Source organism: Camellia sinensis, chromosome 15 (genome assembly GCF_055761805.1).
Source record: "Camellia sinensis isolate YWXY chromosome 15, ASM5576180v1, whole genome shotgun sequence".
Lineage (NCBI taxonomy): Eukaryota > Viridiplantae > Streptophyta > Magnoliopsida > Ericales > Theaceae > Camellia > Camellia sinensis.
The window spans coordinates 77,511,851-77,529,663 of NC_138975.1; the positions used below are offsets into that span (position 1 = coordinate 77,511,851).

At 45.3% G+C, this 17,813-nt stretch overlaps 1 protein-coding gene and 1 pseudogene across 1 annotated transcript in view; both read right to left on the minus strand.

Moving 5' to 3' along the window:
• LOC145813075 (uncharacterized) overlaps positions 1–17,107 on the minus strand; it is a 103,071-nt gene extending 85,964 nt beyond the window's left edge. Inside the window, exons 1-2 of the mRNA XM_082908339.1 lie at positions 16,520–17,107; positions 15,569–15,790 (exon numbers count right to left, since the gene is read on the minus strand). The gene's annotated coding sequence lies outside the window, so the exon portion shown is untranslated. The remainder of the gene's footprint in view (positions 1–15,568; positions 15,791–16,519) is intronic.
• Positions 15,668–16,732, minus strand: LOC145813076 (phosphatidylglycerophosphate phosphatase PTPMT2 pseudogene; annotated as a pseudogene).
• Positions 17,108–17,813: the final 706 nt, after the last annotated feature.

Sequence of the window (17,813 nt, forward strand, 5' to 3'; positions counted from 1 at the left end):
AACCCAATTGGAGTCCTGTCATCTCCTACAAGTTTCTCGTGCTTAGGCGGTCTTGTGCGCCAGGTTTCGGGCGAAACATACGCCTTTTGGCAATTTCGGGGCGTCAACACCTCGAATTCAAGTTTCTTAAGGAACTAGTTTGCCTAGAGTGAAATCCGTCTCTAACTCCCAAACCGGGAACCCCATTGGAGTACCGTTTTCTCCCACAAGTCTCTCGTGCCTAGGTGGTCGTGTGTGTTAAGTTTCGTGTCAAGCCGACGCCGTTTGGTAATTTTGGGGCGTCAACACCTTAAATTCAAATTTCTTAAAGAACTAGCTTGCCTAGACCGAAATCCGGCTATAACTGCCAAACCGGGAACCCGATTCGAGCCCCGTCTTCTCCTACAAGTCTCTCGTGCCTAGGCAGTTGTGTGTGCCAAGTTTCTTGCCAAACCGACGCCGTTTGGCAATTTTGGGGCGTCAACACCTCGAATTTAAATATCTTAAGGGACCAAATTGTCTAGACCGAAATCTGGCTCTTACTCCCAAACCGGGAACCCGATTGGAGCCCCGTCTTCTCCCACAAGTCTCTCGTCTTTAGGCGGTCATGTGTGCCCAGTTTTGTGCCAAACCGACGGCGTTTGGTATTTTGGGGCGTCAACACCTCGAATTCAAATTTCTTGAGGAACTACTTTTGCCTAGAGTGAAATCCGGCTTTAACTCACAAACCGGGAACCCGATTGGAGCCGTGACTTCTCCCAAAACTCTATCGTGTTTAGGCGGTCATGCGTGCCAAGTTTCGTGCGAAACCCACGGCGTTTGGTATTTCGGGGCGTCCACACCTCGAATTCAATTTTCTTAAGGAACTCCAAAATCGGGAACCGAATTGGAGTCCTGCCATCTCCTACAAGTTTCTCGTGCTTAGGCGGTCTTGTGCGCCAGGTTTCGGGCGAAACAGACGCCTTTTGGCGATTTCGGGGCGTCAACACCTCGAATTCAAATTTATTAACGAACTAATTTGCCTATAGTGAAATCTAGCTCTAACTCCCAAACTGGGAACCTGATTGGAGCCCCGTCTTCTCCCACAAGTTTCACGTGCCTAGGCGGTCGTGTGTGCCAAGTTTCGTGCGAAACCGACGCCTTTTGGCGATTTTGGGACGTCAACACCTCGAATTTAAGTTTCTTAAGGAAGTAGCTTGCCTAGAGTGAAATCCGTCTCTAACTCCCAAACCGGGAACCCGATTGGAGTACCGTCTTCTCCCACAAGTCTCTCGTGCCTAGGCGGTCGTGTGTGTCAACTTTCGTGTCAAACCGACGCCGTTTGGTAATTTTGGCGCGTCAACACCTCGAATTCAAATTTCTTAAGGAACTAGCTTGCCTAGACCGAAATCCGGCTCTAACTCCCAAACCGAGAACCCAATTCGAGCCCCGTCTAGTCCCACAAGTCTCTCGTGCTTAGGAAGTCGTGTGTGCCAAGTTCCGTGCCAAACCGACGCCGTTTGGCGATTTTGGGGCGTCAACACCTCGTATTTAAATTTCTTAAGGGACCAAATTGTCTAGACCGAAATCTGGCTCTTACTCCCAAACCGGGAACCCGATTCGAGCCCCGTCTTCTCCCATAAGTCTCTCGTTCCTAGGCGGTCGTGTGTGCCAGGTTCGTGCCAATCGAACCCTGTTTGGTGATTTTAAGGTGTCAAAACCTCGAAATTCAAATTTCTTAATGACCTAGGTTGCCTAGAGTGAAATCTGGCTCTAACTCCCAAATCGGGAGCCCGACTAGAGCCCCGTCTTCTCCCACAAGTCTCTCGTGTTTAGGCGGTCATGTGTGCCAAGTTTTGTGCCAAACCGACGGCGTTTGGTATTTTGGGGCGTCAACACCTCGAATTCAAATTTCTTAAGGAACTACTTTTGCCTAGAGTGAAATCCGGCTCTAACTCCCAAACCGGGAACCCAATTGGAGTCCTATCTTCTCCCACAAGTTTCTCGTGCCTAGGCGGTCGTGTGTGCCAAGTTTCGTGCGAAACTGACGCCTTTTGGCGATTTTGGGGCGTCTACACCTCGAATTCAAGTTTCTTGAGGAACTAGTTTGCCTAAAGAGAAATCCGGCTCTAACTCCCAAATCGGGAACCCGATTGGAGCCGTGTCTTCTCCCACAACTCTATCGTGTTTAGGCGTTCATGTGTGCCAAGTTTCGTGCCAAACCGACGCGTTTTAGCGATTTTGGGGCGTCAAAACCACGAATTCAAGTTTCTTCAGGAACTAGTTTTCCTAGAGTGAAATCCGGCTCTGACTCCCAAACCGGGAGCCCGATTGGAGTACCGTCTTCTCCCAGAAGTCTAGGGACGAGAGACTTGTGGGAGAAGACGGTACTCCAATCGGGTTCCCGGTTTCGGAGTCAGAGCCGGATTTCACTCTAGGCAAACTAGTTCCTTAAGAAACTTGAATTCGAGGTGTTGACGCCCCAAAATCCGCAAACGGCGTCTGTTTTGCACGAAACTTGGCACACACGACCGCCTAGGCACGAGAAACTTGTGGGAGAAGACAGGATTTGAATCGGGTTCCCGGTTTGGGAGTTAGAGCCGGATTTCGGCCTCGGCAAGCTAGTTCCTTAAGAAATTTGAATTCGAGGTGATGATGCCCCAAAATCACCACAACAGCGTCGGTTTGGCACGAAATTTGGCACGCACGACAGCCTAGGCACGAGAGACTTCTGGGAGAAGACGGTACTCCAATCGGGTTCCCGGTTTGGGAGTCAGAGCCGGATTTCACTCTAGGAAAACTAGTTCCTTAAGAAACTTGAATTCGAGGTTTTGACGCCCTAAAATCGCCAAAAGGCGTCGGTTTCGCACAAAACCTGCCACACACTACCGCCTAGGCACGAGAAACTTGTGGGAGAAGACAGGACTCCAATCGGGTTTCCTGTTTGAGAGTTAGAGCCGGATTTCACTTTAGGCAAACTAGTTCCTTGAGAAACTTGAATTCGAGGTGTTGACGCCCCATAATCGCCAAGGAATTGGGGTCACTGCTGTGGCAAAGGCACAGCAGTGACTGTTGTGCTTCATTTTGTGATGCATTATGGGATTATTTTTATGATCTGAACCGTTCATTTTGTAAGATTTGTTGAGTACTTCAAGCCTACCAAAAATCATATTAATCGGATATCAACAACTATATGATCGAATTGCATATTTTTATATTATTTTTCAAAAGAAAAACTTCTTGTTTGTTTTTTTGGTTATCAATCATATAGTTATTGGGTATCCGATTAATATGATTTTTGGTAGGCTTGAAGTACTCAACAAACCCTACAAAATGAACGGTTCAGATCATAAAAATAATCCCATAATGCATCACAAAATGAAGCACAACAACAGCAGTGACCCCAATTCCTTGGCGATTATGGGGCGTCAACACCTCGAATTCAAGTTTCTTAAGGAACTAGTTTGCCTAAAGTGAAATCCGGCTCTAACTCCCAAACAGGAAGCCCGATTGGAGTCCTGTCTTCTCCCACAAGTTTCTCGTGCCTAGGCGGTAGTGTGTGGCAGGTTTCGTGCGAAACCGACGCCTTTTGGCGATTTTAGGGCGTCAAAACCTCGAATTCAAGTTTCTTAAGGAACTAGTTTTCCTAGAGTGAAATCCGGCTCTGACTCCCAAACCGGGAACCCGATTGGAGTACCGTCTTCTCCCAGAAGTCTCTCGGGCCTAGGCTGTCGTGCGTGCCAAATTTCGTGCCAAACCGACGCTGTTGTGGTGATTTTGGGGCATCATCACCTCGAATTCAAATTTCTTAAGGAACTAGCTTGCCTAGGCCGAAATCCGGCTCTAACTCCCAAACCGGGAACCCAATTCAAATCCCGTCTTCTCCCACAAGTTTCTCGTGCCTAGGCGGTCGTGTGTGCCAAGTTTCGTGCAAAACAGACGCCGTTTGCAGATTTTGGGGCGTCAACACCTCGAATTCAAGTTTCTTAAGGAACTAGTTTGCCTAGAGTGAAATCCGGCTCTAACTCCGAAACCGGGAACCCGATTAGAGTACCGTCTTCTCCCACAAGTCTCTCGTCCCTAGGCGGTCGTGTGTGCCAAGTTTCGTGCCAGACCGACGCCGTTTGGTGATTTTGGGGCATCAGCACCTCGACTTCAAATTTCTTAACGAACTAGCTTGGCTAGACCGAAAACCGGCTCTAACACCCAAACCGGGAACCCGATTCGAGCCCCGTCTTCTCCCACAAGTCTCTCGTGCCTAGGCGGTCGTGTGTGCCAAGTTTCGTGCAAAACCAACGCCGTTTGGCGATTTTGGGGCATCAACACCTCGAATTTAAATTTCTAAAGGGACCGAAATCCGGCTCTAACTCCCAAACCGGGAACCCGATTCGAGCCCCGTCTTCTCCCACAAGTCTCTCGTGCCTAGGCGGTCGTGTGTGCCAAGTTTCGTGCTAATCGAACCCCGTTTGGCGATTTTGGGGTGTCAACACCTCGAATTCAAATTTTATAAGGAACTACTTTTGCCTAGAGTGAAATCCGGCTCTAACTCCCAAACCGGGAACCCAATTGGAGTCCTGTCTTCTCCCACAAGTTTCACGTGCCTAGGCGGTCGTGTGTGCCAAGTTTCGTATGAAACTGACGCCTTTTGGCGATTTTGGGGCGTCAACACCTCGAATTCAAGTTTCTCAAGAAATTAGTTTGCCTAGAGTGAAATCCGTCTCTAACTCCCAAACCGGGAACCCGATTGGAGTACCGTTTTCTCCCACAAGTCTCTCGTGCCTAGGTGGTCGTGTGTGTTAAGTTTCGTGTCAAGCCGACGCCGTTTGGTAATTTTGGGGCGTCAACACCTTGAATTCAAATTTCTTAAGGAACTAGCTTGCCTAGACCGAAATCCGGCTCTAACTCCCAAACCGGGAACCCGATTCGAGCCCCGTCTTCTCCCACAAGTCTCTCGTGCCTAAGCAGTTGTGTGTGCCAAGTTTCTTGCCAAACCGACGCCGTTTGGCAATTTTGGGGCGTCAACACCTCGAATTTAAATTTCTTAAGGGACAAAATTGTCTAGACCGAAATCTGGCTCTTATTCCCAAACCGGGAACCCGATTCGAGCCCCGTCTTCTCCCACAAGTCTCTCGTGCTTAGGCGGTCGTGTGTGCCCGGTTTCGTGCCAATCGAACCACGTTTGGTGATTTTAAGGTGTCAAAACCTCGAATTCAAATTTCTTAACGAACTAGGTTGCCTAGAGTGAAATCTGGCTCCAACTCCCAAACCGGGAACCCGATTGAAGCCCCGTCTTCTCCCACAAGTCTCTCGTCTTTAGGCGGTCATGTGTGCCCAGTTTTGTGCCAAACCGACGGCGTTTGGTATTTTGGGGCGTCAACACCTCGAATTCAAATTTCTTAAGGAACTACTTTTGCCAAGAGTGAAATCCGGCTTTAACTCCCAAACCGGGAACCCAATTCGAGCCGTGTCTTCTCCCAAAACTCTATTGTGTTTAGGCGGTCATGTGTGCCAAGTTTCGTGCCAAACCAACGACGTTTGGTATTTCGGGGCGTCCACACCTCGAATTCAATTTTCATAAGGAACTACTTTTGCCTAGAGCGAAATCCGGCTCTAACTCCAAAATCGGGAACCCAATTGGAGTCCTGTCATCTCCTACAAGTTTCTCGTGCTTAGGCGGTCTTGTGCGCCAGGTTTCGGGCGAAACAGACGCCTTTTGGCAATTTCGGGGCGTCAACACCTCGAATTCAAGTTTCTTAAGGAACTAGTTTGCCTAGAGTGAAATCCGTCTCTAACTCCCAAACCGGGAACCCCATTGGAGTACCGTTTTCTCCCACAAGTCTCTCGTGCCTAGGTGGTCGTGTGTGTTAAGTTTCGTGTCAAGCCGACGCCGTTTGGTAATTTTGGGGCGTCAACACCTTAAATTCAAATTTCTTAAGGAACTAGCTTGCCTAGACCGAAATCCGGCTATAACTCCCAAACCGGGAACCCGATTCGAGCCCCGTCCTCTCCTACAAGTCTCTCGTGCCTAGGCAGTTGTGTGTGCCAAGTTTCTTGCCAAACCGACGCCGTTTGGCAATTTTGGGGCGTCAACACCTCGAATTTAAATATCTTAAGGGACCAAATTGTCTAGACCGAAATCTGGCTCTTACTCCCAAACCGGGAACCCGATTGGAGCCCCGTCTTCTCCCACAAGTCTCTCGTCTTTAGGCGGTCATGTGTGCCCAGTTTTGTGCCAAACCGACGGCGTTTGGTATTTTGGGGCGTCAACACCTCGAATTCAAATTTCTTGAGGAACTACTTTTGCCTAGAGTGAAATCCGGCTTTAACTCACTCACAAACCGGGAACCCGATTGGAGCCGTGTCTTCTCCCAAAACTCTATCGTGTTTAGGCGGTCATGTGTGCCAAGCTTCGTGCCAAACCCACGGCGTTTGGTATTTCGGGGCGTCCACACCTCGAATTCAATTTTCATAAGGAACTCCAAAATCGGGAACCGAATTGGAGTCCTGTCATCTCCTACAAGTTTCTCGTGCTTAGGCAGTCTTGTGCGCCAGGTTTCGGGCGAAACAGACGCCTTTTGGCGATTTCGGGGCGTCAACACCTCGAATTCAAATTTATTAACGAACTAATTTGCCTATAGTGAAATCTAGCTCTAACTCCCAAACCGGGAACCTGATTGGAGCCCCGTCTTCTCCCACAAGTTTCACGTGCCTAGGCGGTCGTGTGTGCCAAGTTTCGTGCGAAACCGACGCCTTTTGGCGATTTTGGGACGTCAACACCTCGAATTTAAGTTTCTTAAGGAAGTAGCTTGCCTAGAGTGAAATCCGTCTCTAACTCCCAAACCGGGAACCCGATTGGAGTACCCGTCTTCTCCCACAAGTCTCTCGTGCCTAGGCGGTCTTGTGTGTCAACTTTCGTGTCAAACCGACGTCGTTTGGTAATTTTGGGGCGTCAACACCTCGAATTCAAATTTCTTAAGGAACTAACTTGCCTAGACCGAAATCCGGCTCTAACTCCCAAACCGAGAACCCAATTCGAGCCCCGTCTAGTCCCACAAGTCTCTCGTGCTTAGGAAGTCGTGTGTGCCAAGTTTCGTGCCAAACCGATGCCGTTTGGCGATTTTGGGGCGTCAACACCTCGTATTTAAATTTCTTAAAGGACCAAAATGTCTAGACCGAAATCTGGCTCTTACTCCCAAACCGGGAACCCGATTCGAGCCCTGTCTTCTCCCATAAGTCTCTCGTTCCTAGGCGGTCGTGTGTGCCAGGTTCGTGCCAATCGAACCCTGTTTGGTGATTTTAAGGTGTCAAAACCTCGAATTCAAATTTCTTAATCACCTAGGTTGCCTAGAGTGAAATCTGGCTCTAACTCCCAAATCGGGAGCCCGACTAGAGCCCCGTCTTCTCCCACAAGTCTCTCGTGTTTAGGCGGTCATGTGTGCCAAGTTTTGTGCCAAACCGACGGCGTTTGGTATTTTGGGGCGTCAACAACTCGAATTCAAATTTCTTAAGGAACTACTTTTGCCTAGGGTGAAATCCGACTCTTCTCCCACAAGTTTCTCGTGCCTAGGCGGTCGTGTGTGCCAAGTTTCGTGCGAAACTGACGCCTTTTGGCGATTTTGGGGCGTCTACACCTCGAATTCAAGTTTCTTAAGGAACTAGTTTGCCTAAAGAGAAATCCGGCTCTAACTCCCAAATCGGGAACCCGATTGGAGCCGTGTCTTCTCCCACAACTCTATCGTGTTTAGGCGTTCATGTGTGCCAAGTTTCGTGCCAAACCGACACGTTTTAGCGATTTTGGGGCGTCAAAACCACGAATTCAAGTTTCTTAAGGAACTAGTTTTCCTAGAGTGAAATCCGGCTCTGACTCCCAAACCAAAAACCCGATTGGAGTACCGTCTTCTCTCAGAAGTCTCTCGTGCCTAGGCGGTCGTGTGTGCCAGGTTTCGTGCCAATCGAACCCCGTTTGGTGATTTTAAGGTGTCAAAGCCTCGAATTCAAATTTCTTAACGAACTAGGTTGCCTAGAGTGAAATCTGGCTCCAACTCCCAAACGGGGAACCCGATTCGAGCCCCGTCTTCTCCCACAAGTCTCTCATGCCTAAGCGGTCGTGTGTGCCAGGTTTCGTGCCAATCGAAACCTGTATGGGGATTTTAAGGTGTCAAAACCTTGAATTCAAATTTCTTAACGAACTAGGTTGCCTAGAGTGAAATCTGGCTCTAACTCCCAAACTGGTAACCCGATTGGAGGCCCGTCGTCTCCCACAAGTCTCTCGTGTTTAGGCGGTCATGTGTGCCAAGTTTTGTGCCAAACCGACGGCGTTTGGTATTTTGGGGCGTCAACACCTCGAATTCAAATTTCTTAAGGAACTACTTTTGCCTAGAGTGAAATCTGGCACTAACTCCCAAACCGGAAATCTAATTGGAGTTCTGTCTTCTCCCACAAGTTTCTCGTGCCTAGGCGGTCGTGTGTGCCAAGTTCCGTGTGAAACCGACGCCTTTTGGCGATTAGGACTTGGGGTCACTGCTGTGGCAAATGCACAGCAGTGACTGTTGTGCTTCATTTTGTGATGTATTATGCGCTTATTTTTATGATCTGAACCGTTCATTTTGTAAGATTTGTTGAGTACTTCAAGCCTACCAAAAATCATATTAATCGGATATCAACAACTATATGATTGATAACCAAAAAAACAAACAAGAAGTTTTTCTTTTGAAAAATAGTATAAAAATATGCAATTCGATCATATAGTTACTGGTATCCGATTAATATGATTTTTGGTAGGCTTGAAGTACTCAACAAACCCTACAAAATGAACGGTTCAGATCATAAAAATAATCCCATAATGCATCACAAAATGAAGCACAAAAGTCACTGCTGTGCCTTTGCCACAGCAGAAGTCACTGCTGTGCCTTTGCCACAGCAGTGACCCCAATTCCTTGGCGATTATGGGGCGTCAACACCTCGAATTCAAGTTTCTTAAAGAACTAGTTTGCCTAAAGTGAAATTCGGCTGTAACTCCCAAACAGGAAACCCGATTGGAGTCCTGTCTTCTCCCACAAGTTTCTCGTGCCTAGGCGGTAGTGTGTGGCAAGTTTCGTGCGAAACCGACGCCTTTTGGCGATTTTAGGGCGTCAAAACCTCGAATTCAAGTTTCTTAAGGAACTAGTTTTCCTAGAGTGAAATCCGGCTTTAACTCCCAAACCGGGAACCCAATTCGAGCCGTGTCTTCTCCCAAAACTCTATTGTGTTTAGGCGGTCATGTGTGCCAAGTTTCGTGCCAAACCGACAACGTTTGGTATTTCGGGGCGTCCACACCTCGAATTCAATTTTCATAAGGAACTACTTTTGCCTAGAGCGAAATCCGGCTCTAACTCTAAAATCGGGAACCCAATTGGAGTCCTGTCATCTCCTACAAGTTTCTCGTGCTTAGGCGGCCTTGTACGCCAGGTTTCGGGCGAAACAGACGCCTTTTGGCGATTTTGGGGCGTCAACACCTCGAATTCAAATTTCTTAAGGAACTACTTTTGCCAAGAGTGAAATCCGGCTTTAACTCCCAAACCGGGAACCCAATTCGAGCCGTGTCTTCTCCCAAAACTCTATTGTGTTTAGGCGGTCATGTGTGCCAAGTTTCGTGCCAAACCGACGACGTTTGGTATTTCGGGGCGTCCACACCTGGAATTCAATTTTCATAAGGAACTACTTTTGCCTAGAGCGAAATCCGGCTCTAACTCCAAAATCGGGAACCCAATTGGAGTCCTGTCATCTCCTACAAGTTTCTCGTGCTTAGGCGGTCTTGTGCGCCAGGTTTCGGGCGAAACAGACGCTTTTTGGCAATTTCGAGGCGTCAACACCTCGAATTCAAGTTTCTTAAGGAACTAGTTTTCCTAGAGTGAAATCTGTCTCTAACTCCCAAACCGGGAACCCCATTGGAGTACCGTTTTCTCCCACAAGTCTCTCGTGCCTAGGTGGTCGTGTGTGTTAAGTTTCGTGTCAAGCCGACGCCGTTTGGTAATTTTGGGGCGTCAACACCTTAAATTCAAATTTCTTAAGGAACTAGCTTGCCTAGACCGAAATCCGGCTATAACTCCCAAACCGGAAATCTAATTGGAGTTCTGTCTTCTCCCACAAGTTTCTCGTGCCTAAGCGGTCGTGTGTGCCAAGTTCCGTGCGAAACCGACGCCTTTTGGCGATTAGGACTTGGGGTCACTGCTGTGGCAAATGCACAGCAGTGACTGTTGTGCTTCATTTTGTGATGTATTATGGGCTTATTTTTATGATCTGAACCGTTCATTTTGTAAGATTTGTTGAGTACTTCAAGCCTACCAAAAATCATATTAATCGGATATCAACAACTATATGATTGATAACCAAAAAAACAAACAAGAAGTTTTTCTTTTGAAAAATAGTATAAAAATATGCAATTCGATCATATAGTTACTGGTATCCGATTAATATGATTTTTGGTAGGCTTGAAGTACTCAACAAACCCTACAAAATGAACGGTTCAGATCATAAAAATAATCCCATAATGCATCACAAAATGAAGCACAAAAGTCACTGCTGTGCCTTTGCCACAGCAGTGACCCCAATTCCTTGGCGATTATGGGGCGTCAACACCTCGAATTCAAGTTTCTTAAGGAACTAGTTTGCCTAAAGTGAAATCCGGCTGTAACTCCCAAACAGGAAACCCGATTGGAGTCCTGTCTTCTCCCACAAGTTTCTCGTGCCTAGGCGGTAGTGTGTGGCAGGTTTCGTGCGAAACCGACGCCTTTTGGCGATTTTAGGGCGTCAAAATCTCGAATTCAAGTTTCTTAAGGAACTAGTTTTCCTAGAGTGAAATCCGGCTTTAACTCCCAAACCGGGAACCCAATTCGAGCCGTGTCTTCTCCCAAAACTCTATTGTGTTTAGGCGGTCATGTGTGCCAAGTTTCATGCCAAATCGACGACGTTTGGTATTTCGGGGCGTCCACACCTCGAATTCAATTTTCATAAGGAACTACTTTTGCCTAGAGCGAAATCCGGCTCTAACTCCAAAATCGGGAACTCAATTGGAGTCCTGTCATCTCCTACAAGTTTCTCGTGCTTAGGCGGCCTTGTACGCCAGGTTTCGGGCGAAACAGACGCCTTTTGGCGATTTTGGGGCGTCAACACCTCGAATTCAAATTTCTTAAGGAACTACTTTTGCCAAGAGTGAAATCCGGCTTTAACTCCCAAACTGGGAACCCAATTCGAGCCGTGTCTTCTCCCAAAACTCTATTGTGTTTAGGCGGTCATGTGTGCCAAGTTTCGTGCCAAACCGACGACGTTTGGTATTTCGGGGCGTCCACACCTGGAATTCAATTTTCATAAGGAACTACTTTTGCCTAGAGCGAAATCCGGCTCTAACTCCAAAATCGGGAACCCAATTGGAGTCCTGTCATCTCCTAAAGTTTCTCGTGCTTAGGCGGTCTTGTGCGCCAGGTTTCGGGCGAAACAGACGCCTTTTGGCAATTTCGAGGCGTCAACACCTCGAATTCAAGTTTCTTAAGGAACTAGTTTTCCTAGAGTAAAATCTGTCTCTAACTCCCAAACCGGGAACCCCATTGGAGTACCGTTTTCTCCCACAAGTCTCTCGTGCCTAGGTGGTCGTGTGTGTTAAGTTTCGTGTCAAGCCGACGCCGTTTGGTAATTTTGGGGCGTCAACACCTTAAATTTAAATTTCTTAAGGAACTAGTTTGCCTAGACCGAAATCCGGCTATAACTCCCAAACCGGAAACCTAATTGGAGTTCTGTCTTCTCCCACAAGTTTCTCGTGCCTAGGCGGTCGTGTGTGCCAAGTTCCGTGCGAAACCGACGCCTTTTGGCGATTAGGACTTGGGGTCACTGCTGTGGCAAATGCACAGCAGTGACTGTTGTGCGTCATTTTGTGATGTATTATGGGCTTATTTTTATGATCTGAACCGTTCATTTTGAAAGATTTGTTGAGCACTTCAAGCCTACTAAAAATCATATTAATCGGATATCAACAACTATATGATTGATAACCAAAAAAACAAACAAGAAGTTTTTCTTTTGAAAAATAGTATAAAAATATGCAATTCGATCATATAGTTACTGGTATCCGATTAATATGATTTTTGGTAGGCTTGAAGTACTCAACAAACCCTACAAAATGAACGGTTCAGATCATAAAAATAATCCCATAATGCATCACAAAATGAAGCACAAAAGTCACTGCTGTGCCTTTGCCACAGCAGTGACCCCAATTCCTTGGCGATTATGGGGCGTCAACACCTCGAATTCAAGTTTCTTAAGGAACTAGTTTGCCTAAAGTGAAATCCGGCTGTAACTCCCAAACAGGAAACCCGATTAGAGTCCTGTCTTCTCCCACAAGTTTCTCGTGCCTAGGCGGTAGTGTGTGGCAGGTTTCGTGCGAAACCGACGCCTTTTGGCGATTTTAGGGCGTCAAAACCTCGAATTCAAGTTTCTTAAGGAACTAGTTTTCCTAGAGTGAAATCCGGCTTTAACTCCCAAACCGGGAACCCAATTCGAGCCGTGTCTTCTCCCAAAACGCTATTGTGTTTAGGCGGTCATGTGTGCCAAGTTTCGTGCCAAACCGACGACGTTTGGTATTTCGGGGCGTCCACACCTCGAATTCAATTTTCATAAGGAACTACTTTTGCCTAGAGCGAAATCCGGCTCTAACTCCAAAATCAGGAACCCAATTGGAGTCCTGTCATCTCCTACAAGTTTCTCGTGCTTAGGCGGCCTTGTACGCTAGGTTTCAGGCGAAACAGACGCCTTTTGGCGATTTTGGGGCGTCAACACCTCGAATTCAAATTTCTTAAGGAACTATCCGGCTTTAACTCCCAAACCGGGAACCCAATTCGAGCCGTGTCTTCTCCCAAAACTCTATTGTGTTTAGGCGGTCATGTGTGCCAAGTTTCGTGCCAAACTGACGACGTTTGGTATTTCGGGGCGTCCACACCTGGAATTCAATTTTCATAAGGAACTACTTTTGCCTAGAGCGAAATCCGGCTCTAACTCCAAAATCGGGAACCCAATTGGAGTCCTGTCATCTCCTACAAGTTTCTCGTGCTTAGGCGGTCTTGTGCGCCAGGTTTCGGGCGAAACAGACGCCTTTTGGCAATTTCGAGGCGTCAACACCTCGAATTCAAGTTTCTTAAGGAACTAGTTTGCCTAGAGTGAAATCTGTCTCTAACTCCCAAACCGGGAACCCCATTGGAGTACCGTTTTCTCCCACAAGTCTCTCATGCCTAGGTGGTCGTGTGTGTTAACTTTCATGTCAAGCCGACGCCGTTTGTTAATTTTGGGGCGTCAACACCTTAAATTCAAATTTCTTAAGGAACTAGCTTGCCTAGACCGAAATCCGGCTGTAACTCCCAAACCGAGAACCCAATTCGAGCCCCGTCTTCTCCCACAAGTCTCTCGTGCCTAGGCAGTTGTGTGTGCCAAGTTTCTTGCCAAACCGACGCCGTTTGGCAATTTTGGGGCGTCAACACCTCGAATTTAAATATCTTAAAGGGACCAAATTGTCTAGACCGAAATCTGGCTCTTACTCCCAAACCGGGAACCCGATTGGAGCCCCGTCTTCTCTCACAAGTCTCTCGTCTTTAGGCGGTCATGTGTGCCCAGTTTTGTGCCAAACCGACGGCGTTTGGTATTTTGGGGCGTCAACACCTCGAATTCAAATTTCTTGAGGAACTAATTTTGCCTAGAGTGAAATCCGGCTTTAACTCACTCACAAACCGGGAACCCGATTGGAGCCGTGTCTTCTCCCAAAACTCTATCGTGTTTAGGCGGTCATGTGTGCCAAGTTTCATGCCAAACCGACGGCGTTTGGTATTTCGGGGCGTCCACACCTCGAATTCAATTTTCATAAGGAACTCCAAAATCGGGAACCGAATTGGAGTCCTGTCATCTCCTACAAGTTTCTCGTGCTTAGGCAGTCTTGTGCGTCAGGTTTCGGGCGAAACAGACGCCTTTTGGCGATTTCGGGGCGTCAACACCTCAAATTCAAATTTATTAACGAACTAATTTGCCTATAGTGAAATCTAGCTCTAACTCCCAAACCGGGAACCTGATTGGAGCCCCGTCTTCTCCCACAAGTTTCACGTGCCTAGGCGGTCGTGTGTGCCAAGTTTCGTGCGAAACCGACGCCTTTTGGCGATTTTGGGACGTCAACACCTCGAATTTAAGTTTCTTAAGGAAGTAGCTTGCCTAGAGTGAAATCCGTCTCTAACTCCCAAACCGGGAACCCGATTGGAGTACCGTCTTCTCCCACAAGTCTCTCGTGCCTAGGCGGTCTTGTGTGTCAACTTTCGTGTCAAACCGATGCCGTTTGGTAATTTTGGGGCGTCAACACCTCGAATTCAAATTTCTTAAGGAACTAGCTAGCCTAGACCGAAATCCGGCTCTAACTCCCAAACCGAGAACCCAATTCGAGCCCCGTCTAGTCCCACAAGTCTCTCGTGCTTAGGAAGTCGTGTGTGCCAAGTTTTGTGCCAAACCGACGCCGTTTGGCGATTTTGGGGCGTCAACACCTCGTATTTAAATTTTTTAAGGGACCAAATTGTCTAGACCGAAATCTGGCTCTTACTCCCAAACCGGGAACCCGATTCGAGCCCCGTCTTCTCCCATAAGTCTCTCGTTCCTAGGCGGTCGTGTGTGCCAGGTTCGTGCCAATCGAACCCTGTTTGGTGATTTTAAGGTGTCAAAACCTCGAATTCAAATTTCTTAATGACCTAGGTTGCCTAGAGTGAAATCTAGCTCTAACTCCCAAATCGGGAGCCCGACTAGAGCCCCGTCTTCTCCCACAAGTCTCTCGTGTTTAGGCGGTCATGTGTGCCAAGTTTTGTGCCAAACCGATGGCGTTTGGTATTTTGGGGCATCAACACCTCGAATTCAAATTTCTTAAGGAACTACTTTTGCCTAGAGTGAAATCCGGTTTTAACATTTCTCATAGATTAGCTTAGGGCCTTAATTAGGGATCAAGTTAAATAGAGCTTATGACTAATTAATCAAGGCTTAATTTAATTGATTTAATCTAATTAATTTAATCTGAATCAAATTTTAATCAAACTTCTCGTTACGCTCTAAAAAATTATACCATTCATAATAAACTAGCCAATTTCGGTTTCTAACGTCATTAAGGCCTTCAATTTCAAATTATAACAGAAATCACAACAGATATTCCTACGGTTAATAGATATGAACCTAAAAATCATATTAAACACATAATAAGCATTCAAATTCACACAAAGCACTTAAATAACATTCAAAACCAATGATTAACAGGGTTGTCACAGGATCAATATTGCTTACCAACAACAAAATGTTTACTGGATTTTATAAATCAGAATGGGAAAAATGGATAATCAAATTAAGTCACACACAGCTCCATAAAAGACAACTTTGAGGGTAGAACTTAATTTATATGACACAAAATACAACAATTATTTCGTTGCGGTGATAAAAAAACATACACAAGAATGGTAAAGAGAATCAAGTTCTACAGATATAAGTTGAGAATTCAAACAACTAAATTTGGCACAATTAATATGTATATATCTAAATATATAGCACATATTATGTATGTAAAATTACTAACCTTGTCAATTGTGGCGAAAATGGACATGTTCTTGAAATCCCTGGACCCGAGCCGTGACCTCCCAATCCCCAGCCGCCGAATCAGCGCAGACGACATCACTCACATGGTACAATGATGTTGGAACCAACAATAAGGCTCATTAAGGGTGATGACAGCGCCAACACCAAGCTGCTTCAACTGCAGAACATCCTTAGGGAATGGAACCGCCCCCAGCAGAAGATACTGTTTAAAAATCAACATAGAAATAAAAACTCAAATCAATAAATCATGATCCCTTTAATTTAAGCTCACATTCCATCTGTGCACCAAGAACACCAAGAAAATGAAATGTAAAGTAGTTGCATTGGTCAAAGTTTCACGAAGCTCTTCATTTTCTCCAATTCAGATAATCAGAATTCTAAGAATAACAGGCCCCATTATCCCATCTTTTTCCTACATTTTCTCCAGTAACTTAAATGCAAAGGAATTCTATTTTCTCAACAACCAAATGAATCATGAAGAACAATTTTAAAGCTCTACTGAACTACTTCACTTTTCAATTTTTTTTGTTTTGTTTTGTTTTTGTTTTTGTTTTTTTTTTTTTTCCAGCAGCAAACAAATCAAAGAAAAACAACTCCAGATACTATTACATACAGTGACAGTCATACAAGGTCTTTATTTTCTCTAGTAACCGAAATACATAGGAATTCTATTTTCTCAACAACCAAATGGATCAAGAAGAACAATTCCAAAAAGCTACTAAACTACCACCCATTAAAACAACACAAAAAATCCTTCTTTTTCTTTGTAGTCCTCCATTTTCCCAGCAACCAAACAGATCAAACAAAAACAACTCCAGAAATTAAAACATACAGTGATATAAACACAAGACCAAAGAAAACACAAAAAACAGATACAACAACATACACAAATATACATACATATATATATGAAGGAACTTAGAACCAAAACCTGATCAATTTGGTCCCACCATCTGAACTCAGCTTGAATCTTGTTCCGGAAAACATTGTACAGAAGGGTCGGGTAGAACAGGATCCGAGCCCCAGCTCCGACTAGCGCTCTCTTCGCACCGACCCGAACAATCATTCTTCCAGAAACATGGTCGTCACTGTGATTGTAACTCCTTCCATCAGATTCAACCTCATCCAACTCTTCGATCTTCATGTCACCGATCGTAACAGAAATTCAACCAAAACCACAACACTAACTCCGATTCTGATCAAGACAACCGCGAAACCTCTAAAACCTAATGATTCGATAATTGGGGATGGAATTTGAGTGGTCGAAAAACCCTAAATCGAATTGGGTGAAAAATACATTGATCGGAATCGGAAAAAAGTGGATTCGAGTGTGAGGAGACGGAAGAATTGCATGCGGATGTGAGCTTAATCGTAATGAGGAGAGAGGAGGATAGAAAGATGTAAGAGGAACATTTGTCTCCGTTGCAATTTTGTGAGAGAAATGTACCGTTGGGCGGGGGCGGGGGCGGTGGTGAATATAGCCGTTGTTGGGTTGGGAGAATACAAAACAGTAACAATTAGGGCGTTAGGATCCTCCACAGTGATTTCTAGAGTGAATGCGATGATCCGGCACGTGTCTCACTAATGGAATGAAAAGGTGATATTAATTCTCTTCAAAATGACATCGTTTTGGTTGGAAAAAATTATAAAAAAAGAATAATGAAAAAAAAAATGTGAATAGAATGAGAAAGAAGCTTCAAACAGTATCATCATCATGGATTTTGATTTATGAGATCTAAATAAATAAAAAAGAAGATTAAATCGATTCGTTAATAAGATTGTTTCAGATCTGTATCATCACCATCATCTTCAATCTTTGAAGAAAAAATGTGAACAGAATGGGAAAGAGGCTTCAAACTGTATCATTATCATGGATTTTGATTTGTGAAATCTAAATAAATAAAAAAGAAGATTAAATCGATTCAATAATAAAATTGATTCAGATATGTATCATCATCATCAAAAGATTGAAGAAAACCCGTGAAAAAAATAAGAAAGAGGCTTTAAAAGATTAAATTGATTCGTTGATAATAAGATTGATTCAGATTTGTATCATCATCATCATCATCAAATGATTGATCTAGATATGTATTTCTATATGCATATATATATATTTACAGACCCCGCGAAGAAGATTAAATTGATTCGATAATAAAATTGATTCAAATCTTAATCATCATCATCATAAAAAGATTGATTCAGATATGTATTTCTAAATGCATATA